This window comes from Jaculus jaculus, chromosome 2, assembly GCF_020740685.1.
Source record: "Jaculus jaculus isolate mJacJac1 chromosome 2, mJacJac1.mat.Y.cur, whole genome shotgun sequence".
In the NCBI taxonomy this organism is placed as follows: Eukaryota; Metazoa; Chordata; class Mammalia; order Rodentia; family Dipodidae; genus Jaculus; species Jaculus jaculus.
In genome coordinates this window covers 182,724,517-182,733,931 of record NC_059103.1, presented here as the reverse complement: position 1 = coordinate 182,733,931, position 9,415 = coordinate 182,724,517, and the positions used below count along the sequence as shown (strand labels likewise).

Here is a 9,415-nt window from a genome sequence, read left to right as displayed (position 1 = left end):
TGAAGGAGATGCCTGATTTAGGTCTGAGCATCCAATAGTCATACTCTCAGGACTTTGATAAGTTCTTTTTTAAAGTTATTTTATATGGTCATATGTAGTATGTAAACAACACATGTTGGTACCATCCTTTCCCTCCTCCCTTCCTCTTTTCTGAAGAGGCCTTCCTAATTGGGGATGCAGATCAACCCCTTGGGGATTGTGGGTCATGCATTATGGAAGCAGCAGTCATTTATCAGGGAGAGCCAATGTCTCTGTGCAAAATGTCCCAACTTGTGGCTCTAACAATCTTTCTGCCTCCTCTTCCACAAAGTTCCTTGGCCATGTTGGGTTTCGAGTCTCCTCAGATCTCAGTGCCATCTGTAAAATAAACTTCTCTGGCCAAAGGTGAAAGAGGCACTTTAAAAAAACTTTTTTTGTTGTTTATTTGTATTTATTTAATTGAAAGAGATAGACAGAGAGACAGAGGCAGAGAGAGAGAGAGACAGAGAGAGAGAGAGAGAGAGAGAGAGAGAGAGAGAGAGAGAGAGAGAGAGGGAGGGAGGGAGAGAGAAAGGGAGAGAATAGGTGCTCCAGGGCCTCCAGACACTGAAAACAAACTCCAGATGCATGTGCTCCCTTGTGCATCTGGCTAACGTGGGTCTTGGGGAATCAAGCCTTGAACCAGGGTCATTAGGCATCACAGGCAAGTGCTTAACCACTAAGCCATCTTTCCAGCCCAAAAAAAGCACTTTTAACTAGTTTTGCACTACCAGGCTTGAATTGCCTCCTATGGAACAGGTAGCAAATCCAATCACAGAGCAGTTGGTTACACACATAACAATAATTGTGCCAGTGGCATATTTTGTTTATCTGGCTGCTCATGTTGCTCACAGATCCACTGTTGAGTGAAATTGTTGGTAGCTTTTCTCCTATAGTAATCTACACCTTGCAGCACTATGAAAGCAAATGAACAGGAAGAAGTCTTCCAGCTCATTTATAGCTTAATTTAATTTCTCAGTGAGCTAAAGTCTATAATTGTCTAATATACTGTAGCTATTTTTTTTATTTAAAAGATTGTTACGTACTTTGTGGCTTTGTAATTAGTACATAATTTTGCAGACAACTTAAAATTAGATCTGACAATATCAAAAATATGCTTAGGTTGAATGTACTTATTGTTATATGATATCATTATTAGTATAGATATATTTAGTTCTCTCATATTGATTTTAGTTTTAAAGTTTTCTCTTCTTTCAATCTTTTGTACAATTTGTTAGTCAACCCTATTTTGTATTTGATTTTACTCCACTTATTGGCTTCTATTCTTAATTACAGTTATGTACTCTTTTTCCATGCTAGTAATTTCTCTGAATGATCAGTTTTACATGGAGTAATATGTAAATTAAGTATCAACTTGTATGACATGTTATATTACTTTGTTCTTTAAGTTATCTAAAGTGTGTTTATTCTATAAACTGCTTATAAAGTGGGAAGGTTGTTAGGTAAGTCACTCTACAAATTTCCATCTTATTAAAAAAAATATGGCCTTGAGATATGGTTTAGTGGTTAAGTTGCTTGCTTGCAAAGACAAAGGACCCAAGTTTGAGAGTTGATTTTTCATGTCCCAGGTAAGCCAAATACACAAGATGGTACATGTGTCTGGAGTTTGTTTGCTGTGGCTGGATTCCCTGACATGCTCATTCTCTCTCACTCTCTTTCTCTCCCTCTCTCCCCTTCTTTCAAACAAAAACATTGAGGACACATTGAGCCTGTTGCCTCAATCCCTCCTGAGAGAACTCCTTCAAAGATCCCTATGTTACCTCACCTCCCAGGTACCAGTTCTTTAAAACCTGGCTCTTTTTCAGTATGACATTTGACATTCAAATTACAACAGGGTCTAATGCTATTGATCTAGTGTGAGATGACAACACATTTGAGTCTTAATGAATCTAATTTTTTTGAAGATGACTCTATTTTCCTATTTTTTTTTTAAATTCTGATGTTATAGCCAAAATCATAGTATCAAAATTAACTCATTTTACCTGTTCATAACTCTACTTATACTGCAATATCAAATCGACTTCATCTTTCTCATGCAATCATAATATTAATGCTATGATCAGTAATAGGCAAGACTGTAGGGTTTAAAGAACTTATCTTCCTAGAAAGAGTGTTATATGCAATAGATAAAGTAAAATGAAAGATTAAATTGCAGACATCCTAAATCTTTCTACCTTTCTTCCAGGAATCCATCTATCTTCATCTCTTCTTTTATGTATAATTCCTATATATTGATGGACAGCAGTGGAATATGCAATATCTTACTATCTATGAAACTGCAATAATCATCATTGGCTCTATAGGGAACTGCCCCTGGAAGCAGGTGGCTCAGTTGAATAAACATTGTTCCCTTCATTTTGAGGGTTCCTGGATTGTTGCCTTGAATGCTGAATAAACAGATGTTTGGGTAACTTTTGTTAGAGAATGTGGTGGCTCAAATCAGGTGACCCTTATCCACTTATGTGTTTTGAATGCTCAGTCCCCAGCTGATTGCAATTTTGGAGGTAGACCCTTGCTAGAGCAGACATATTGTTGGGGTGGGCTTACGTGGGTTTTATAGCCACCCCTGTTGCTAGTGTTCATTTAATTTCCTGCTACTATTTTCCACCTGCTGTGGTAAAGGAGCTGTAGAGCTTCTGGACATCCCATGCTTTCCCATGGCAGCATGAACTTCCCCTTGAGAGTGTAAACCAAAATAATATCTTTCCTCCTACCAGCTGCTTTTGGGTGGGTATTTAATTACAGCAATGAGAGGATAACTACAATAGAAAATTGGTACCAGAGGAATGTGGTTCATACTGTTAGAAACCTGATTGTGTGGCTTTTGGTCTTCTGGAACTGATTTGCCTAAGGAATGTGGAAGGACTTGAGACCTTGACTTAAGAGATAATGCCTTTCAGGGCTGTCAGCAGAGTTTGAGGGACAATTCTAGTCAGAGTTGAGAGACCTGACCTAACTGCAGAAAGAATGTTACAGGCTTGGCCTGGAAGGGAAGAAAAATCTTTGCTTAGACTAGGGTATAGATAGTTTGTGGGAGCGGCACAAGAAACCTTTTTCCTGTGGTGAAGCAAACACAAATATTCTCTTGCAGATATGGGACAGACAACAGATCAATGGACAGTTACACCAAAGCCAGTTTAGTGAAACAATCAGTTTACTAGGGTTACTTACAGCAGCATGGGTGACTCAAGAACAGCTTATCACCACAAAGTTCCAATCCATCCTTAAAAGTGACCCCATTGTTAGCTAAATCATGGAGTCCTCCTTCTAGTTAAAATTTTACTTTCTATGTAATCTAGCTGTTTCCCAAGATCATTTGCAACTGTGGGGAGGGCCAGTGGTAACAATTACTGTAAGTTCACATGAGGGTCTTGTGATTCTCTCTTCCTCTGTTTATTAGGGAGTTGTCAATGCCTCCATTTCCATTACTATAGATATTGTATTACAGTACTGTTTTGCTACATTGCTGCTTTAGCTATTGGTCCAAAGTGTTCTTTACATGAAGATGGCTTCATGTTTTGCTCAGAAGAAAAATGTCACACAACAGGCTGGTTATGTTTTTCCCATATCTGAGAATTTGAACAGGATTGGATTTAGAAGAAATGAGCTGGTATAAGCAGAATGATATGGGACAGATAGAAATTAAAGTTTGCCTGGAGAATATATCCTGCTTCAGCTGCAATTGTTTGAGAGTGTATCCCTGTTGATGCTGGGCCAAATATTCTGCAATGGGACAGTTTGAAAGAGTTCTGACTTTTTTGAGAAAAAGGAATCTGAAGGTAGAATGCTGAAGGTGCTTCCCTGCTTTTCACATTGGGTTTATTTCCTTCTGGATTCACAAGTTTGGGAGCCTACCTGGTACCATGGAGATATAAAAAATTCAAGAAAGCAAGGATTGTTGAGTTACCAATGCATTTTTGCCCCAGAAATAACTACTTGGCAATGTGAGACAGTTACTGGAGACCCTTTGTGGAGACCTCATGGAGCCATGAAGATACACTGTGGGTTGCTGTTGAGATCCTATCGGACATACCAGGACTGTGGAACAGCTGCCAAGAAGAACTGTTTCCTTGATGAGGAGTTGATCCTAGTTGTGAGCAGTCCCGAAGGAGCAGAATTGGAAGCCCAGAGACTAGATTACTGCTTACAGATGTCTGATTTACAGCTATAGAATTTGATGCTTGCCCTGTTTGTTTTAGAGCTTGCATTGGTTTAATCTTTCTTTGAAATGCCATCTTTTGCAGTGTAATGTTTACTCTGTGCCATTCTTTGTTTTTGGTTTTTCAGGATTATGAGGATGTTGAATAACATTGAGATTTAAAAAAATGGGGACTTTTAATGTTGGACTGAATAAATTTGCATTTTACATTGTGAATAGTCAACACTTTATGGGGGCAAAAGGCAGAATGAGGTGGTTTGAATCAGATGTCCCCAATAAACCCACGTTTTTAAATGCATGACCCTCACCTGGTGCCAATTTAGAGAGTGGAGGCTTGCTGGAAGAGGTGTATTGTTGAGGATAGGCTCATGAGCTCGGGGGCTTTACAGCCAGCTCACTCTTGCTAGATTTCATCCCACTGTGGCAGAAGTGTTATCTGACCTTTCCTCATACCATGCTTTCTTCTGCCATCATGATACTTTCCCTCAAGATTGTAAGCCGAAATAAAAACTTTTCTACCATTACCTGCTTTTAGATACTTTGTCCTAGCAATGAAAAGGTAACAACAACAGGGAACATGTGAGTCAATTACATGGTTAAAAGCTTTCATGGATTATTCATGCAACCCTCCTTGAGGCAGAGTCAAAAAGTTAAAAATATGTAAGTCATTTCTTGTGGTATTTGATGTCATCAAGAGGAGTTTCTTACAATCAAGACCTCCGTGCATCTGTTGTCCTCAGTAATCATCATTCAAATGCTTGATGAAGGTCTTAAGTCATTCTGTCATTAGGTGTTCAATTCTTTCCAAGACTGGAGATGGAAAGGAATTTGGAAGCGAGTCACTAGTTACTATCAACTGAATATTTTAACAGCCAGTTAAATTGTTCCAATAAACCATGGTAAATATCAAACCAGATTTTAGGCAGATACACATCAAAGTAACTGAACATAGAGGGAATAAGGATGCTGGGAATAAAGATCTTCTTTTCTACTGTACTAGTTCCTTTTCCCTTGCAGCAATACAGCAATATCAATTTCTTTGCCCCTCTTTCTTTCTTTCTTTCTTTCTTTCTTTCTTTCTTTCTTTCTTTCTTTCTTTCTTTCTTTTTTCTTTTTTTTTTTTTTTGAAATCAAGGCTATTAACTTCATGTTTATTTTATAAGGACTTTTGTAAAGTTTGAAAAGGATTAATTCATTATCACCACTTAAAGGTAACTTTTTCTCTCAACTAATGATTTCCATTTTGCTACCTGTAGTTTGCCCTTTGGTCTACAATAGCCATACTTCATTTCACAGGATCTGAACTATACAATTACAGACAAAATTATTTTATTTTAAAGTTTGCTTTCAAATGATATTAGCAAAGAGTATATCAAGTTTTCAAGTTTACAGAACACTATGACAATTGACCAGTATAAATACATTTTAACATTTTAATACTTGTTTACTGTTTCATCTATAAATAGCAACACTAAATAAAATTCTTAACACATATGCCCCCACAACCTGTTTTTCTCTATATTATTTTGAACCTTATGTAAAAACATCTTAGCAACGTTTACAACCACTGCTCCTATCAAATGGTGATGCACCAAAATCACAATTCTCATGAATTTCAACATATTGAAAATAATTACTTAACCTAAGACTGAAGAACTGTGCCTTAACTTTATTAAAAAAGATAGCTACATCAATTTTAATTATATATATATATGTACATATATATATATATGTATATATATATATATATATATATATATGTATATATATATATATATATATATATATATACACACATATATACTACCTATTCAATTTATTAAAAATTGTAATAAACATAATAATAAGCAAACTAGTACTCCAAACTTAGGTTGTGCCTGTGGAAGACACTACGAGAAGACACAAGAGACTGCCTTGCAATAAGTGCAGGTTCCTTCTACAGAGATGGAGAAATAAAAGGACAAATCTAGTTCTCTAAAAGACAATTCGCTGTACACATTTTATTTACAGTTTTGTACACTGTCTTAATATGAATGAGACCGCTTTACTTGAGCCATTTTAACCAAAGCAAAACAACCTAAGTAATACAAAGTGTTAAAATACAGCATAAAGATACAAAACAGACATAGTAATTCTAGTTAGGAATGTAATTATGGTGTTACTTTTTTTTTATATAATCCACAATTATGTTTAGGAAATCACGCAAACATAGATCACTGATTTGAATGAAATGCATAAATTTGTAGCAAAGCTTTGTAGTTACAAAAAAACCCCCAAAAATTAGAATCCACAAAATTAACGTTTATTCCACCTTCTGTCATATTCCTGGATCCTCCACCAATGTTACATGAGAAAAAACAAAAGCAGAACAAATGAAAAACTGCAATCAGAATCACTCATGTTATCAAGTAGGGAAACAAATAAAATAAAAACTAGCAGCCATCAGCAAAAGTACAGCAAACACAATGCTGTAGAAAGAGAAACTGCTAGAAAACTGTACTCATCATTCTCAAACCAGCAATATGCTCCTGCTAAGGTATAAAAATGCAAGTTCTTTTTTGAATATGGTGGAAAGGTAAAATGTGTTTATAATTGTAATGGTGATTCAGCTAAGCTAATACAGAGTAGTCTAGGAATACATTTATGGATTCTGGGCATGGTGTATATGGTAATTCTTTGACTGGGAGAGTGGACACTCTAGCAAAAAAATTTAAAAAAAAAAAAAGAACGCAGAAGTACACGACAAAGGGGAATGACACTTCTCTTATATCTCAGCAACATTTAGATGGAACAAAATTCAAATGCAGTCCACTCTGCTGTGATGAGGCTTTGGTTCAGCTCCCAAATCTCAATTGCTTGACGCAGTCTCCTATGAGAATACTCAGAAGGTGTCTTCTTAAACAACAAACCTATTTTTAGTGGTGGAGCCGCTCTTAGTCCCTGTGTCTGCATGGGACTGATAACCAATCACTATCTTTGGAGGGAGTCCTAATCTTTCCATGTATGCCCTCCCTGTTTGTGTAACAGCTTCTCTATGTTCACATTCAGTCGTCCATATTGCTGTCTTATCACCTTTAGCTCTAACACTAACAACGGCTCCACATACATCATCACTGTGGTCATCAAAAGATTCTCCAATAAGGCACAGCAGTGTCTCTAGCCAAAGGCGATCGAGGTCACTTCGTTTCTGCTGTTTGTTCAATGTAATTAGCCATCGTCCTCCCCGTTTATTTTTCTCATCTTCCCACATAGGTTCAATACCATCCTTAAAAAGTGAGTAGTCACATCCAGGCATTAAATTACTGGATAACTGGACATGGTTGTATAGAGTCCAAAAGTCTTCAACAGTATCAAACTTAGAGATCAGTCGAAGGTTTGCTTGCCAAGTTTTGCTTTTATCATTTTTAAAAAAACAGCGCCCACCTGGTCTGTAAAGGATGTTTAATATAGTGTTCTGGGTTAGCAACCTCCTGGTTTGATTCTGTTTTTTTCCTCTTCGGTAGGTGGGGGATTAGGCTTAGGGGCAGTTTCCAGTTCCACAGTTGCCAGCTTAGATCGATCTCCGCTTTTCTATCATTGTGCCATCCATTCTATTCCATTCACTTATTATCTGTTTCTGTACTAGTATCATATGAGTTCATATCACAGCAATGTAAAACATCTTAACTCTGGTACAGGTAAGTTCTTATTCCTCCCTTTAAAGAATTTTTATAAATGCCAGAGTTAGTTTCTTGTACTCCTTAGATCATTCAGGAAGAATTTGGTTAACATTTAACTTAATATATAGTTTATTATAAAATATAATTGTATTATTTAGCAATATTTTTCAGTGATGAGTGTGATTATGTATGTATATATGTATGCATATATATCCATATACATATGTATCATTACTAGAATATTTTCTTCCCAAGAGTAATTATAATGTGTATGTGTATAAAAATAATTAGAATATATTTTTATTCTCTTCTAATAAATTTATAATTTGATATTCTAAATTTGAATCTTGTTTGCAGCATAATAATTTTTGTTTAGGGAAGTAGACAGTAACACAATTCTCATTAAATTTAAACACTTCTGAACAAGTATATATAAATAATAAACTTAATGATTGCCACAAGATGAGGATGAATGGATAAATCTTACCTGGATTTCGAAATAAAATTTAGGGCTGGAGAGATGGCTTAGTAGTCAAGGTGATTGTCTGAGAAGCCAAAGAACCTGGGTTCAGTGCCCCAGTACCCTCCAACGCCAGATGCACAGCATGGCACATACATCTGGAGTTCATTCACTATTGCTGGAGGCACTGGAAACCCATTCTCTCTCTATCTGTCTCTCTCTCAAATAAATAAATAAATGTTAAAAATAGAAATAAAAGGGCTGGAGGGAATGCTTAGTGGTTAAGGTATTTACCTGCAAAGCCAAAGGACCCAGGTTTGATTCCCCAAGACGCACATTACCCAGATGTATAAAGGGGAGGGGGCAAGCATCTGGAGACAGTTTGCTGTGGCTGGAGGCCTTGGCACACCCATTCTCTCTCTCTCTCTCTCTCTCTCTCCCTTTTTTCTCTGTAAAATAAATAAATAAACAATAAATAAAATATTAATAATTTCTCAGCCTTTTAAAAATAAATAAGTAAATAAAATATTAAACAAAGAAATAAGACTCAAACTTCCAGTACTTTTTACTTACCTTCATTTCCTCTCTCTACTGAAAGTCATATTGAATATGTTATTACCACATATTTGTTAGATCATTTATATTTTGTATAAATGTCACTCACTATAGTGTCTTATGTATGGTTTCTTTTCTTCAAAACTGTGCTTTTATATTTTTTATGTTTTTTTTCTTTTTTTTTAATTAAAAATTTTTATTAACATTTTCCATGATTATAAAATATATCCCATGGTAATTCCCTCCCTCCCCACCCCCACACTTTCCCATTTGAAATTCCATTCTCCATCATATTACCTCCCCATTACAATCATTGTAATTACATATATACAATGTCAACCTATTAAGTATCCTCCTCCCTTCCTTTCTCTATCCTTTATGTCTCCTTTTTACCTTACTGGCCTCTGCTACTAAGTATTTTCATTCTCACACAGAAGCCTAATCATCTGTAGCTAGGATCCACATATGAGAGAGAACATGTGGCACTTGGCTTTCTGGGCCTGGGTTACCTCACGTTGTATAATACTTTCCAGGTCCATCCAT

The 9,415-nt window shown here is 36.2% G+C and overlaps 1 pseudogene; it reads right to left on the bottom strand.

The window, feature by feature from the left end:
• Window positions 1-7,035: 7,035 nt before the first annotated feature.
• Window positions 7,036-8,896, bottom strand: LOC101604088 (annotated as a pseudogene).
• Window positions 8,897-9,415: the final 519 nt, after the last annotated feature.